The 16,509-nt window shown below is 37.9% G+C and overlaps 1 protein-coding gene and 1 long non-coding RNA gene across 2 annotated transcripts in view; one reads left to right on the forward strand and one right to left on the reverse strand.

Annotated features, from left to right (window-relative positions):
• LOC136848999 (protein Wnt-4-like) overlaps positions 1-16,509 on the reverse strand; it is a 187,179-nt gene that overhangs the window by 104,901 nt on the left and 65,769 nt on the right. Inside the window, exon 2 of the mRNA XM_067121826.1 lies at positions 1-571. This exon is cut by the window's left edge and continues 373 nt beyond it. The gene's annotated coding sequence lies outside the window, so the exon portion shown is untranslated. The remainder of the gene's footprint in view (positions 572-16,509) is intronic.
• LOC136849001 (uncharacterized) overlaps positions 1-16,509 on the forward strand; it is a 211,745-nt gene that overhangs the window by 92,470 nt on the left and 102,766 nt on the right. The gene's annotated exons all lie outside the window — the stretch shown is intronic.

The raw sequence follows: 16,509 nt of genomic DNA on the forward strand, positions 1-16,509 counted from the left end.
TGTTTCCACCAAGACACCAAAAAGGGAGTGGTTTGACTTCCCCGTCTACATTTCGAACAACTTGAATCACGATGCCTCGTTGCTCGCGATTGTTCACTCGTATGAGGAGCCCTTGCAAAGCTCCCAAATCAGTATTTGTTCCCTTTCAAATTTGTTTGCCAGTTATCCAAAACTTGTCTTCAGTGTTTCACTTCAATAACAAAATTCACTGTAAAAAAGACTGGTCAGGTTGAGAAGGTTTCATGCAAAATCAACCCATATCTCCTCCTCTTTTGGCGACTGAAGCGTAAACGGGAACATTAGCTTTACTGTACTTGCTTGGATAGTGATGATTAACATACCATCTTTGTCACTGATCGCTAGTTTAATTTTCTTAATGGTTTACCGCTTTTATTTACTGAAATACTTTATTCGATTCTCAATGCAGATTTAGTATTTAGAAAAAACTTGACATCAAAGTGTTGCTAAACGGGGTAAGGAAATCTTGCTGTAAGTATATGTCCTCAAGGAGGCGTTAGTCCAAGTCATGGGACACTTCGAAGCGTTCCTTTAAAAGTGCCTCTTGTTTTGCCTGTAAATAGAAAATAAAAATAAATTCAGTTTTAGTATTACTAGAATGATTACATACATTATAGAAATCAGAAGTGAAAGCAAAAATAAGCAGTTGCTGTATGATATCCAGTTGGCATTGTAACATGCTAAGAACCTGGCATTACCGTGAAAATTACAATAGTGATTTTTTATTTCGATTAGCCATAACAATTCGCGACGAACTTTGAGCTAATACAATTTTTAAGTCGGTTTTGGCTGTATGCGAATACAAAACACACACACACATAAACACACACATGTGTGTGTGTGTGTGTGGATTTTTTCTACAGTTTTAATATTATATCTGCTCACTTCCTCAAGTGTTGGACGTAGTCATTATCCCTCCAACAATTACCCCTTCATCGTCCAGTGACTTGCAATTTCGTGCCTCCGCAAAAGTTCATCTTTAGATACAAGTTCCTGTGTGTTCTCCATGTCGAGCGGACTTTATAAATATTTCTCACGCAGTCAGTAATATTTTCAGTTACAACCCTAAAAGAATGACATTGGGATAAATCAATTCCTTGCCCTTTTCTTTTCTTTTGAAGGGGTAAGGGGTTGTCGGCTGATAGCTGGGAGGCGTCGCCAGCCGGGTATCTCCTCCAGCCATCCTGCGTAGTGCCCCAACAGTCCCACCTACGCCCCTGTGATAACTGCCATCACCGTAGACTGACATTGAGCCATACTAGCTGAGTCACACCATAACCGTGTGTTTTTCTCCTTTGGCTCATAATTATAGATTTTCCTCGGATTCACATTCGTACATTGGACCATAAATTGTAGTCTCGATGCAGTGACCACCTTCCCCCCCCTTCCTTCCTCCCCGGCCACCTCCACCACCACCACTACCTGACCCTTAACTCTCTTGCTATCCATCTTAGTTTCGATTTGCGTATGTGTGTAAATGAACAATGTATAAATGTTTTTCTTAATATGTACACATATACGCGGCGCGCACACATAACTGGAGTACATTACAGGTTTTTGTATGTTGACGCCAACGGGACAGGGTACCTAACCTAGTCTGGAAAGGAAAGCGTAATAAGAAAAAGTGTGGGGTTTTATCCTGAAGAAGCTGTAAAAGAAAAAAAAAAGGGGGGAACCAGGAAGAGTCAGTTCCCCAAAAAAAGCATTCCCAATTTTACTGATTCCCAGCGACCAGTGCTGGAAGAGATCATCGAACGGGCGCTACTAGGCCACCGTTCTAGAAAGGTGACTGAGAAGCTGCTTTGTGGCGAAAGAAAGAGGATCTAGGTAGGTGCTAATTGAAGTGGCATTAGGCAGGTGGACAGTCTGATTCATTTTGATCAGGGAGAGAGAAATGCAATAGTTCTGTGCCCTAAATATTGAGAACAGTTAACCAAACAGTGAAACGTTAAGGTTTAAACAAAACTGACTTTTAAACAAAAGTCAGTTTCCGCATTGAATGCGACGTTTCTCATAGTCGTGAAGTCATCCGCATATATGCCGGTCAAGTTTCTAGTATAAGCACATTATCTACTGTATACACTATGCTGTACAGTGTGCTTGTGTACACACAATGTATATACGTATAAATATAAATATATATATATATAATTTATTTATATATGTATATATATTTATATATATAAATTATATATATATATATATATATATATATATATATATATATATATATATATGTGTGTGTGTGTATGTATGTATGTATGTATGTATGTATGTATGTATGCTGCTTCCGCCATAGACTATGTAAACAATTCACCTCATCAGCTTCAGCGTTTTTCTGTTATCCACAGATAACATTCACTTTTCACTTCCATAAAGAACAGTTGGCTCAGTCCCTTCAAACTTGCCAGCATTGGCTTCTCTTGACACTCGAAGCCTCTCTCTCCAAACGTTTGGACCACTTCCTTCTCTATCTATTCAGTGACTTGATTTTTCTCTCATCCTACCACCATCCACTTATTTACTCACAGGTACAGATATAGATCAACCACTTCCTTTTTCTCACTGTGATTTTCTCAACCTTTTATTGACACGCCCCTCTAAGAGCTGGTCCTTCCTTCATTGCATCTATGAGTACCCTCCCAGATTAGGAGGAAAATAAAAAAAAGAGAAAGAGAAGGAGTTTCGGGGGACAGGGAGGGGAGGTAAATATATAATTACAAAATAATGGTAAGCCATCTTACCTAACTAGATGGCAGACTATAGGAAACTAACGTTAAAAGGCAATACTTTTTCTCATTTTTTTATAAACTTCTGGATATTAGTTCCTCACTCTTGTTGAGAAAATAACGAATATAATTCTAGAATTTTTACATTTTCCCTAGGCCTCGTGCCCCCCTGGAAATTGCTGACGCCCCCCTAGGGGGGGCATGCCCCCCAGGTTGAGAACCACTGGTCTATACGAACTTTCATTGTCCATCTTCCTAGTTTCTGTTTATCCTCCTGACTCACCTCAAATTTACTCTCCGATTTCTACTCTTGCAAGCATTTTCGAACTCGTTACTAGTCTCCGCAGTTTCTTTCGCTATCCCCAGTCAGTACTGCATCACCTTGAAATAACAATTCCACACTCCATTCACGACCCGTTGGTTATCTCGCAAATTTATATTTATGTGAAAATTTACTTGTCACAGACGTTTTTACACCAAACCATAAACCCTCCTGTCTAAACAAAACATCGTAACACTTGCATCACTCCCGCGTAAATATATGAATCATTTTCAATCAACTCTCACCCATAACAGTGGAACCATTCCCTTATGCAGGCATACCTTACAAAAATGGTCTGTGAAATCACCGCGCCGCAGCGTCTCGCAGTATACAGTATTTCCATTCCTCAGCCTCTCAGTAATCACTTCCATCACTTCCATTAGCATTCTCAAATTAATACTAACGCTTTCCACTCGAGCATCATCAGTTCTACCTCGCTTTCATCCTCCTCATTCAACGTCTTCAAAATGTTCATTCAATCGACCTGGAACTACATTTACTTTAGACGGCACCCATTATTTTCATCTTCCACTGTGATATTCAATCGCTCGTGAAGCCTTTCAATCTGTGTTTATTCCCGATTTCATAACTTTGTATTCTAAATTTTGTGTTCGCTAACTTCGACTGCCCTGTACATTTTTTCGTAGATCTCTTCACAATCTTCTCTTCTGCCAACGCTATAATATGATAACGGTGCTTTAAATGTTTATGTATGTATATATATGTGTGTGTTTATACTTTATATATATATGTATAAATATATATATACATACATACATATATATACATACATACATACATACATACATACATACATACATACATACATTTAAAGAACAGTTATCATATTATAGCGTTGACAGAAGAGAAGATTGTGAAGAGATCTACAAGAAAATGTACAGGTTAGTTCAAAAATAACACGTATACCGCTTCACGCCTCTGTCGATCATGTAAAGCAAAGATTCCATAATATACAAATAACACACACACACACACACACATATATATATATATATATATATATATATATATATATATATATATATATATATATATATATATATATATATATATTATACACTATATTATAGAATCTTTCCTCTACGTTGAAAATCACCATTACAAATAAATATAAAGCTGAAAAATGCCAAGCATTAGATAATTCGTGTGTTTTAGAGGTAGGGTCGGTAGTTACGTTATTACTCTGATATCCATTTGTGAAGTATAATGACATGATTGACCGGGGCGTGAAGCGGTATACGTGTTATCTTTGAAGATTTTTCTTGTATCCATCATATTTTCTCAGAGCTCAGTATCATTTTATTTCATTTCCATTCCTGTAGACACGTCTGATTGCCGACCAAATTATCTCAGTACGTTTGCAAATACAAGGGCGGTGTCTTCAGACCCGCCCGTGAGGGCGGATCTTGGTGTCATTTTCGTAAAATCCGTGTAACTCCAATACTTCGTGGGCGGCCTCCTTGCTGTGACACTAGATGCCTAGAAAGCCAAGAATTCTAGTTGATGTAGCGATGCTGATAAGACTTCGTGAAGAGCCAATGGCAATAAGATTATTATGACCTGAATTGTACACAGAATGTTGCCAGGTTCCAGTAAAATCTTCAGTGAATTAGAACTTTCTTTTGAAAAGAATGCTACACACACACACACACACACACACACACACACACACACACACACACACACACACACACACACACACACACACACACACACATATATATATATATATATATATATATACACAGTATATATATATATTTATATATACATGAATTTTTACCACGTTACCGTGACATTTTGTATACATAAACATAAAGATACAAATTTTGTTTCATATCCAATTCGTTCTATTTCGGAAATTATACCGAAGGGGAATTATCATTGAGAAGTGGTTCGTCACCTGTTGGTCTCGATCCTCCGAACAGCGTATTGGATATTAAACGACATTATCAGCTTAATGTTTATATATATACATATATATATATATGTATATATATACATATACATATATATATGTATGATTTACGATTTATTTGGGGACGTACTTTTCTTCCTTAGATAGTGCTGAGCGAAAAGTACAGGAGCCTCCCGCTTCTCCACAAGTCTTTCAGAATGACTTTGGTAGCCCCATGACCCCTTTTGACCAAGCTTATGGTACCCATTCACAGCAGTGTTGATTTGAGGGAGACAGACTGGGACTGAACCATGGAGTTCGGGAACGCAAGCCCAGTGCTCTACCACTGAGGAATGGCAACCACTGCTTGTGAGTTGTCGACCTCAGTGATAAGAATACATGCATCACAAATAGATGAGCTGGGTTTGATTCCCGTCTGAGGAGGTCTAGATTTAGGTGGGGTCTGTTAAAAGTAGTTTGGATTTTGCTGACTTAACCATTAGGTACCTAGTAGTCAGAAAGCTGTGGTAGGTTGCAAACAGGGAGAGGAAGGGCTTGGTGATAGCATTCTAACCTCAAAAGACTTTCTGAAAACTTGACAGTAAAGGCATATATATATATATATATATATATATATATATATATATATATATATATATATATATATATATATATATATATATATATTTAGGAAAGTATATAGAGTAGTACAGGAAAAAAGATTGAATTTCACCCTGAAAAGAGTTCCAGAAATTTTTCCAGTCCCCAAACATCTCTTCTGTCTCATTTAGTAACTAAATTTTCTCTCTCGCGGTCTTTACGAGTTTAGAAACAATTATCCCCTAAGGCACGAAGTAGCTCTCTCTCTTAGACCTACTAATGACCATAGGCTCCTGACCACATTATGGTGATCCTGATTCACCCCGTAAGTGCTGACCAGCTGGGAACTACACATGAGGAACTGTTAGTAACCATCTAGGGTTAAGGGTCAATAACTTTAGACCCAAACGGGCAATACTGCCTCTTAACTGTACAGTCATGGCTGACAGAAAGGGCTAACCTTTTCTTAAAATGAGCTAACATATCCCTACCCCTTTTCAAGTTGTGAGCCCTGAACATTTACTATGGGTTTTAGCCAGAGTTCATCAGCAAGAACCACATCCTGTTCAGTGCAGCTGTGATTTCTTTTCCAGTTACCTTGTCTCTACATCTTGCATGACTTTTTGGTGGGTAGCGTGGTACTTTAGGTCCCTTGTTCACCCAGTTCACAACCAAAAAGGAATTAAGTACTATAATGAGAGGAGTGTGATATGTAAATCATTAGCACTTGATCTGTAAACTCGATACATCAGTATCTTTGTCTTGTTCAAGGTTCCCGTTTGCTTTTCTCTTGCAGAGCCGACCTTTATGCTGTACAGTGTCGATGATTGTTTTCTTTAACGTTGTCTGTGCTGACAATGTTTTCTAATTTCTGTTGTGAGACTTGATGGTGTTGTGAATCAATATATTGGCATGTTAGTCTGAGAGCAGGTTGTGGTGTTCTAGAGATTATTGTAGCCTCCGGCGTGCCGTGATATTTTCATAGTTGATTCAAGTATTCTTTTCAGCAGATGGCTGCACAGCCATTTGTCAGTTTTAGTATTGGTAAGATTCTTTCATGGCTTGAAAACATTTCTATAAATGTGTACTATGATAGATATTAAACTGAATCATTGTTAAGTTTCTTTGCTTAAGAGCATCCAGTTTGAGTTTGTGCCACTGTTCCACCAACTTGCCATCGTTATTAAGAGCAGTTTATGAAGAAAATTATTCCTTAAGAAGTTCATGAGTTTAGTCAGTTATACTGGACTTCTTATTATTTCAGTGACTGTTTCCCCGGAGCACCTATCTTCACTTCCATCATTTCCTGTGCTGATGAGAAGTGATGGTTCGGATGAGTTTGGCCTTCCTGTAGTAAATCTCTGTCAAAATCAGGAAAATTGCCCACAACTGTATGATGCTAACAACTACAGCCTTTCCCAGTTGCCAGTTACCCTACACCAAATCTTTAAGAGTTTCATGCTTTATTTGTTTTGTGCAGCTGGTGGTTTGTGTTCGAGATCTTAAGTGGCATTTGGGCTTGTTTTACTACACTGATAATTTGTGTTGGATGTCCTGGCTTGTCGTATTCTGTTTTAGCAGTGTGCCTTGGTGTGCTTTGTTGTTCACTGCGCTTGCTGTTTTGATGATTGCATCAAGATCATCTTTGTTCTGGTGTGAAGTGTATCTGCAGATTACTGGTGTATACTCTTAACTTTTGAGGTGCTTAATTGTTCTTTATATTGTCTGTGTTTAGGGTGTGAGGACTTGGTCTGGAGAGCTGGATTTTGATAATCTCCCTTGAAGAATTGGGATATAAGGCCACAGGGATTCATTGCTTGCCGTCTCCGGCTCCTCTATCTCTCTCTCTTATCAGGACGACGTCGTTTTTATGTCTCTCTTTGAGTAACTAGTTACGAAGTTATTTAACAGTTCCTTTCGGTCCATGGTACGCACCACGTCATGATAATTATAATGTTTTTATTTACTCGTAGGTAAGAGTGGTTTAAGCAGAAAATATCTTCCATGGTAAACAAACAAACGAGCTTGTGCAGTTACAGATCAAAAATTAATGTTTTCATAGTGAACAAATTTAAGTAATTTTGCAATTTACGCCCATTTGAACATATGAATTATGTCATTACGTCCAGCTCGAGGGTAATGGAATAATAGCTGTGGCTAAATTTGCCATAACAGACTTTTAATTATCGTTCGCATATTTAGGATCACCGATTGCACATAACGTCACTAACAGATTACTGCGCCAGCAGCCGTGGTAGTTGTAACGCCAGGTAATATACGATAAATCTCTTTTAAAACTGAATCGTAATGCTGTTGGAGAAAGCGTATATTTGTGAATTTTGACCAGTTAAGTACGATGTTTAGATATGGGGCTTATTATACACAACATAAAAAATTCCACTTTCCAGTGACCTGTTGCATTTTGTTTCCAACGTGTTAAAGACGAAATAGGATAAAGTTTGTGTTTAATTGCAGTGTAAACAATGGAATAATTAACGCCATCCAAACTGCAGTACACCTTGTTCTTTTTTCCCCAGAGATGTATTGTCTAATGTTATTTTGTCAGGATGACATTTCGCCATAGAGCCAATTTGACAAAATTTCAATTAGCCCAATTATCGCTACGAAAAAAATAACGTGTCTTAAAAAGAGAATGCTTATTGAAATCTATATTATCAAGTATGATACTAATCCAGAAGTAAGTTTCTTGTCCAGTGATTCTTCATCATGTAGATATTATCATATTGGGTGTGAGAATCGACGTCAGAACTTCTGTGACGCCCATTTTTATAGTCTCGTATTTTACCTGTACTTAGAAAGTAGCCATTTAACTTGACGAAATACTTTATATATATATGTATTAAGGTAACCTCTAACCACTTCATCAGGGTTCAATTTCCTGTCTCGTCTGCAGTTTATGGTGCGAAACCCTTACCCAGTCGGTGGTGTGGTTCCAAAAAAAAAACTGTAATATTAGGAGTGGTAGCAGCTGTGGATGGGACAACGCTTTGACAGGGTTTTCATCAACTGTTGTAGAGTTCTTAGCTCGAAGATTACAACAGCTGTCTGTGAACTCAAAACTGTATCAGATTTGGTTTTCTGTAAAAGAAAACTATTTAGATGGCTGTTTGTCTGTCCGTCCGCACTTTTTCTGTCCGCCCTCAGATCTTAAAAACTAGTGAGGCTAGAGGGCTACAAATTGGTATGTTGATCATCCACCCTCCAATCATCAATCATACTAATTTGCAGCCCTGTGGCCTAGTAGTTTTTAAGTTATTTAAAGTTAAAGTTAATCATGATTGTGCGTCTGGCATCACTATAGGTGCCAACAACACAGGCCACCATCGGGCCGTGGCTGAAAATTCATGGGCCGCGGCTGAGTTTCATGGACCATGCCTGAGAGTTTCATACAGCATTATACAATGTGCAGAAAACTCGATTGCACCGAAGAAACTTCAGCGCATTTTTTACTTGTTGTTTTAGGCATGCCTTTTGAAATGGCTTCTTCCAGTGGTGTGAGCGTACACAACTTATTTCTGGTGAAAATATGCAAGTCCAGTTCATGAATAACTTTGAATATCGGTTATGAATTCAAGTGTTCTGTTAGTGCAAAGTATTATTCTGTTAAAGCCACCAACAATCAACAACACGTTAAGGTGAACCACTGAATCATGATGTAGTCATAGATAACGGGACACAACCTCTTTACTTGGTGTTCCAGCTGAGGTCTATGAATTGCCAAATAGCACATTTAATTCGAAGAGCTTTTTCTTGAAGTGGCAATATGTTCTGACATCTAGGTAAAAAGATGAAATAGGAATTTAGCAGAAACCGACAGGCTTGACATTGAGTGGTTGTTTGGAACTGATGAGGGTCAACCATTATAAATCATGTGTGAAATCATTCTTTTGCTAAAACAAAGCTAGTAAATACTTAACCATAAGATTGATCAGGAAGTGGGCGAGGAGACTTTGGTCCGATATTTTGCATGCATATCCCAGCACAGAATTCAAGTTCATTTAAGGGGGTTACTGATGACTGAAAGGTTCCGTTACTGGCATGGCAACCCTTCGGTACATTGTCGTAAGGTTGAAAGAAATGGAACGCATTATATATGCCGTTGCATTCACTGTTGAAGATCAATTTTTTTTTTGCACCCTTAGATCTATTCTTTAGTATGTGGCAGCAAAACAAGCACTTGTACAAATGAACACTGACTGATGAGAGGAAAGAAAATAGGGAAAGCAGCCCTGGGTTCCATAGCAAAGTAGAAATGTACGATTAGAAACAACGAACCAGTTTAGAGAAATGAAGCAGTCTGCCACTGTGTTTTTGGCTAGACATCATCAGTAGCTTTTGAGATGTCAAGCACAAGAACAGCAATTTCTTAATATTCCGAGAGACAACAAGTAGGCTATATGTAGTTCAACAGGATAATTGATTGATTTGGTGTTGCAAGCCATGTGGAAGCTATCTATCTGCTGACATCTAGATAGATAGAATAGAGTAGTACTAGGCTCTAATTTTGATTTATCGGTTAAAAGCTCAAGTATTTGATAACACGGATGGATGGTAATATTTCTTTCCAGTGGCCCTTTTACTGCAGAGTGTCACTGCTTGAAGTTGAGTTCCACTTCCAAACGTATCTACCCGCTGATGGCTTTTCGAAGTAATGATAAAAGGATATTCCGGCATCGTAGCATTGTACTAGGATGAAAAATTAAGATGAAGAGCGGGATTTTTTTCAACGATTATGGATCTCAAATAGCGGTTCCTTACAGTGTAAGAAAATAAATTCTTATTCTCTCTCTCTCTCTCTCTCTCATTTTAAAAAAGTTTGAGGGGGCTGGTTGTTTCTTATGAATCTCTTTCTCAATGAAATTCTCTGTTTCTTGTGTAGTCATTGTAGGGCGAGTGTTAGCTGCAGCACGCTCCGCCTTGGCTTCTTCTCATATAACATTTTGGTTGTGTTGGGATGGTTTTCTTATCGCTCACTTGTTCATTGGCTGTCAGTTACTGTCGTTATCCCACAACAGTCATGGTACAATATTATTAACTCTCTTTTTTAGCAAACCTTCCTATGCTGGAAGACTGATCCTTGTTTGCAGTATATATAGCATTACCAGGCAAGCAAAGTGTTTTTATAACATAATCCCCTACATGCATACGTTCCTCAGGATGAAATAAAAAGAATTTCATATTCCATTCACTTGGACGGGGAAAAACGTTGATGTAGCTCTTTAAACCCTAAGTAATCACTGGAAGATAAAAGCAAACGGTAAGAAATGAACAGGTTGATGTACGGTCGTAGAACCATAAATCAACCGGTTCATTTCTTACCGTTCGCTTTTATCCTCCACCGATTACTTAGGATTTAATAAGTTCCATCAACGTTTTTACCGGTCCAAATGAATGGAATATGAAATTCTTTTTATTTCATCGTGAGAAACGTACGCATGTAGGCATTCTTCGCTTATAGTTGATTAATTCTTCGAATACTTCATTGATTTTTAAAAACAGAAGTGCTTGATTGGGCAGAAGTGACTGACATTTTTATTTCCATCGTTATATTCGCTTCCTGCAGGCATGCATTTGCTCATAATCTATGTCATATAATTCTAACCTTCTGCTTGTAGTAAGCCTTGGAATTCGCTGCCTCCCCTGCTGTTCTAAAGCTCTGGTATCCCTCTCAAAATGATTAAAGGCTTCTTCCATCTTCAGTGGAAGGGACATGATTTCTGAGTCCCCGCTTCATACCGAAGTCTCCTCATAACGCCGGAAAAAAAGGAAGGGGGGGCGACATTGATTATATTCGCATTGGCCGCTTTAGTATTTAACTGTAACTACTCATATACTCATCATTGCTTGATTTAAAGATAAGATGTAATGGTCATTAAACACGTCAGTAATTTTTAAAATACATCTTTAAACTCTCAGTTCCATACACACACACACACCACACACACACATATATATATGTGGGTATGTGTGGGTATGTGTGAAATACATATATATACATACTTATATATATATATATATATATATATATATATATATATATATATATATATATATATATATATATATATATATATATATATATATACACATATATACACACACTCAGCATATTACGTATACTGCTCATTTTGAATAGACAAAAGCACGATAAGCACAATTCATACATAAATGTACAAGCAAACCAAAAGTCAGAGACTCTGTAGAAGTGGGTGTTGTGTCTATTCCCGTATTTGATTTCCTATTATCTTTATTTTCTCGTATAATGAGATCTATTGATTCACTTCCCTGCAATTATCCCGTGAAATCCAACGAGCTTCCCTCCGGCACGTCGCTCATTTTGGCTTCAATGATTCTTCACGTCTTTAAAAAGCAACGCAGACCTAAGGAGTTCTTAAGGTTTTCTTAATTTTCCACCCATCGACCCCAATCCCGCAGCTTAAATCCCAGAGACGCAGACCGGATTTGACGTTGATTCAATTAGTCGGTGTCGTTTTGTACTGATCACACGTCTCTATTCCGTTGAATTTACTGTGAAAAGAAAAACGTTGGATGAGCTAAAGGAAGGGTTCATTTGTCTTTACAGAGCTGGTTGCTTTCCACTATGTTTATCTTATCTGTGGCAGAAATTCTTGTCAAAACCATAGTGCTTTAATGCTCCACTACTGTGTAAGAAGGGATAATATTAGAGCCTTGAACATACAGAAATTTACACCTGTGGCTCATACATAAAAACTAAAAGTTGCATTTTTACCAACTGTTATTGAAAAATATGCAAAAATTAGGGTTTCGAGCGCTCACAAACTCATCAGTTGAAGGACAACTTATGTGGGAGAGGAGCGGTGGTACAGCTGTAATCTGTGGTCAGCTTCGCAACAATGGGTCTCAGCCGCGAAATTTGGCAGTCATTGTCATGCCCAGCAAACCGCTAAATCTCATCTTTGCCTCGTACCCCCCGCCCCCAACCCCCACCACACCCCTACCGGACGACCCTCTGACTACACCTATCAGTTCTCTCTCTCTCTCTCTCTCTCTCTCTCTCTCTCTCTCTCTCTCTCTCTCTCTCTCTCATAACTCACACCTGGGCTTCCGTCGACTTTTCACCAGAACGGATTTTCCCCTAAATTACGCAAAACGTAACCAAAACCACAAATACCTCAGCGTATGAATGAGAGCAATTTGCGAGGTTCCGAAAATTGCGTTGTCCCTTTCTCTCTTTATTGCTGCTCGTTTCCCATAACATGCCTTCCCTTCACCTATAATCCTCCCTTTTCCGTTTCATTCGCTACTCGTTTGCTCAGACATTCCTCTTCCTCCTCCGTAATGCCTCGCATGTTCACCCACACCACGTCCTTCCCCTCTGCTTTCATTGGAGGGCACTCGCAAATTTTCCAGAATTAATTTTCGAAACCCTTCCCAATATTAAATCTGGCCCCAACATTTTCCTTGGTAACGACTTATTCACTGGAGGACGTGGAAGCCTTTTCAGGAAACCCTTGGCCGTGCTGTTTGTCCTAAGCAGTCCGCGGGATATCTGAATCTGATGTCCCGTGTTAGCTCGTATTTCAAATCAACAAATAGCTTTTACCAAGTTTTATAGAAGTTATTACTTTCGTGCTAGATTGCCAGTGACACATTCTACAATTTCTCCGCAAAATTGGATCTTCTTTACCATCGTCAGATTTTAAAATGTGTTAAGGTCATTAAGCCTGAGTAAGCTTCCATGATTGTATTTTGGATTCTAGTATTTAACGATGAAGGATTCTTTCCTTTTCATGCTTCTCTGTTCAAATGCCGTTTTCAAGGCTTGTTCATGGAATGAAGCATGTTACGGCAGTGTGAATGACATCTAAAAAACTAAATCGGTGTCAAAGCGGTTTTCTCTTTTGATGATGGAACCGTTATTTAAAGCTGGCAGAAGTGATGATGTTGAACAACTGAACCATAAACTGAACCTATAAATTAATTATAGGTAAAAAAAATCATAATAATAATGAGGTCCGCCAAGTAGGAGGTAATATGGAACGGTACTGTGTTCAAAGATGGATTGGTCAGGTACCCCACAGATGCAGATTGGTTACGCTGAAAATCATGAGGACATCTAAAACTCCCGGTTTCTTAGTGGCGTAAGGCCCTGTAAGTTTGTATGGGTAATATAAGACATCACAAGGAAAGTCTTCGAAGTACTTAAGCACAGCAACCTCCCACCTTTTTTTGCTTACGTAATTATTCAGGGAAAAAATTCTCAACGAAAAGGTTTCAGAAAAAGCTGAAAAGAACCTGAAGAAATATTGCAGAGCTAACTAATTATTATGTGAGAGATTGGGCCAAATGAGAAACAGTAATTAGAAACAAAATTAGAATAAATAAATGAGCCAACATCAACAATATCAAAAAGTTGCGAGATAAGAAATTATGAGCCAATCAGAGATGGGAATATAACATCAAGTAGAGATCTTCAGTGGAAAAGATTTCGTGACTTCAAGGTCAAAAGCGCAAGGTCATGAAAGTATAACTTAGAAATATACTACAGCCAAAATCTGTAGGATTATGGTAAAATCTTGTATCATATTGGAAACAAGGCAGTAATCCTTCCTGTAGTTGTAGTGCTTAGGACAAACCTCGTTCTCAGTAGAAAAGAGAGCGAAACGATATTTCCGAAGAGGGATACGAATTATTTTTAGAAATTGGTGTCTAAATCACTGAAGAAGAACACTAGCATGCTCTTCAGTCAACTATTTAGTGAAAAGAGAGAGGGATTGTAATTTCTGACCGCCCTCTAGAAGTTTGGGGTTAATTATCCGAAAACCTGTCCACTTTTCAGTTGCAGAATTGCATACAACTTGCGTTTCTCTGTGGGTGAGGAATTTTGTTTTTGAGAATGTATGTGAAAATTTTCTTGTGCAGGGAATCTTTTGCGAATTTAGTTAATTGTTTTAAAGCCATAGATTTCGAATTATGCAAAGTATTCTGAGTTATTTTCCCATGGTGTCAAGCACTCTGAGTTATTTCCAAGAGAAAGAATTCGCTATTTTATGGAACTAAGGGGTGATAATGCTACAAATGCACATTAAAAAATGGAAATAATGTTGCAGCAAACTACGGTAATCGACTCAAGGGACGTGATGCAAACTTTCAGTGCTTCTCTCTCTCTCTCTCTCTCTCTCTCTCTCTCTCTCTCTCTCTCTCTCTCTCTCTCTCTCTCTCTCTCTCTTACATAAACAAAACTAAAATATCTTTCTGGATATCATTACAATCACTCTGTTCAGCTCAGTACCTTCATCACTAATTCACCGAACTCGTCTGCAACCCAGCTCGGTCCTTGTTTATCTTGAATCGAGACTCTCTCTCTCTCTCTCTCTCTCTCTCTCTCTCTCTCTCTCTCTCTCTCTCTCTCTCTCTCTCTCCACTTAAAAACTTCTGTCTCTTTACGGCAATCGAGACAGACAAGTGGTGTTGTGCGCAGATTTCTTCGAATTCTCATGATGCCTCATGGCATTACAATACATCTTGAATGGCTGACCCTCGTTAATCCCCTCTCGCGTCCTCATTCATAACTTTTCAAACAGAATAACAATGGCAATTAAATGCTTTATTACTGAAGTAAGGAGCAGCTATTGTAGAAATGGCTGAATTGACCATTAACTCGAATCAAATTTGATAACTAGTAGGTAATAACCAACTCAGCTAGGAATTTTGGTACCAAATGTGATTTCCATAGGGTTACATCCTCTTATGCCTGTAATTATGCTTTCACTTTATTTACACGATTTTACGAATGTCTAGAAGCTTTTCTTTTTTTTCTTCCTCGCTGTTATGATAACGGGAAATTTTTTGACTTACTCATCGGTGATCTTGTGATTCAGAGCAGTAACTATGTCTTTGTTTCACTGCTTTGTAGATAACTGACTCTGAGAAAGAAAACTCACCGGCAATTGAGTTATTGATATTCTGTTATTGTTTCTGTACCTCTCTCTCTGGGGAAGTAAGATATGTACACTAAGTTATTATATAAACACAATATAAAACAATTCTTTACTGAACATAAATATTTGGATTTTATAATTTTTGTCTGTAAAAGTGGCAGTAGACGGATGTTGCATTAATTTCACCATATGCAGTATTTATGGAGCATTGGACACAATCATACATGTTCATCCCACGCAGTAGCTATAATGGCCCTGAATAATTGTGGTCCAATCTAAATTGCATATATATATATATATATATATATATATATATATATATATATATATATATATATATATATATATATATATATATATATATATATATATATATATATAATAATGTGTGTGTACACTTACATACATACACACACATACACACACACGCGCGCGCGCATACGCACACATTATCAGCTGTCATGGCGAATATTTAAGGCTTAATATTTGTAAATATAAAAAAAATGTCACGGTATACGTGGCAAAAGTTTATAATTAGCCAAGCATTACAAGCTTATCAGTCAGCTATCATAGTGGATATGGGTTGACATCGATTCTAACTACAAGACCTGAAAGCGAACGGCATAATTACAGCAGAGCCGATATCAAATGACGATAGTGGTCAAAAGCCCCTGTGCATCGTTGCTTCTAAAGCCAGGTAGCGGTCCGAATCTCACTGGCGATGAACCACTTTTCGATTATAATTCCCTTTTGGTGTAAGTTATTCCCGAGGTTTAGTGAATTGGAAATTCAACGATGTTTGTGTATATATACATGCATATATAAATATATATACATGTATATGTATATATATAATGTATGTTTACGTATACTATGATTATTACGTAAATAATGAGCTTTCAATATTTGTGTATATCAGGTTTATGTTCTCTGAGATATCGGTGGCATTAGAAGATAAGAATTGTGCTCTCTTTAGGC

This window comes from Macrobrachium rosenbergii, chromosome 20, assembly GCF_040412425.1.
Source record: "Macrobrachium rosenbergii isolate ZJJX-2024 chromosome 20, ASM4041242v1, whole genome shotgun sequence".
Lineage (NCBI taxonomy): Eukaryota > Metazoa > Arthropoda > Malacostraca > Decapoda > Palaemonidae > Macrobrachium > Macrobrachium rosenbergii.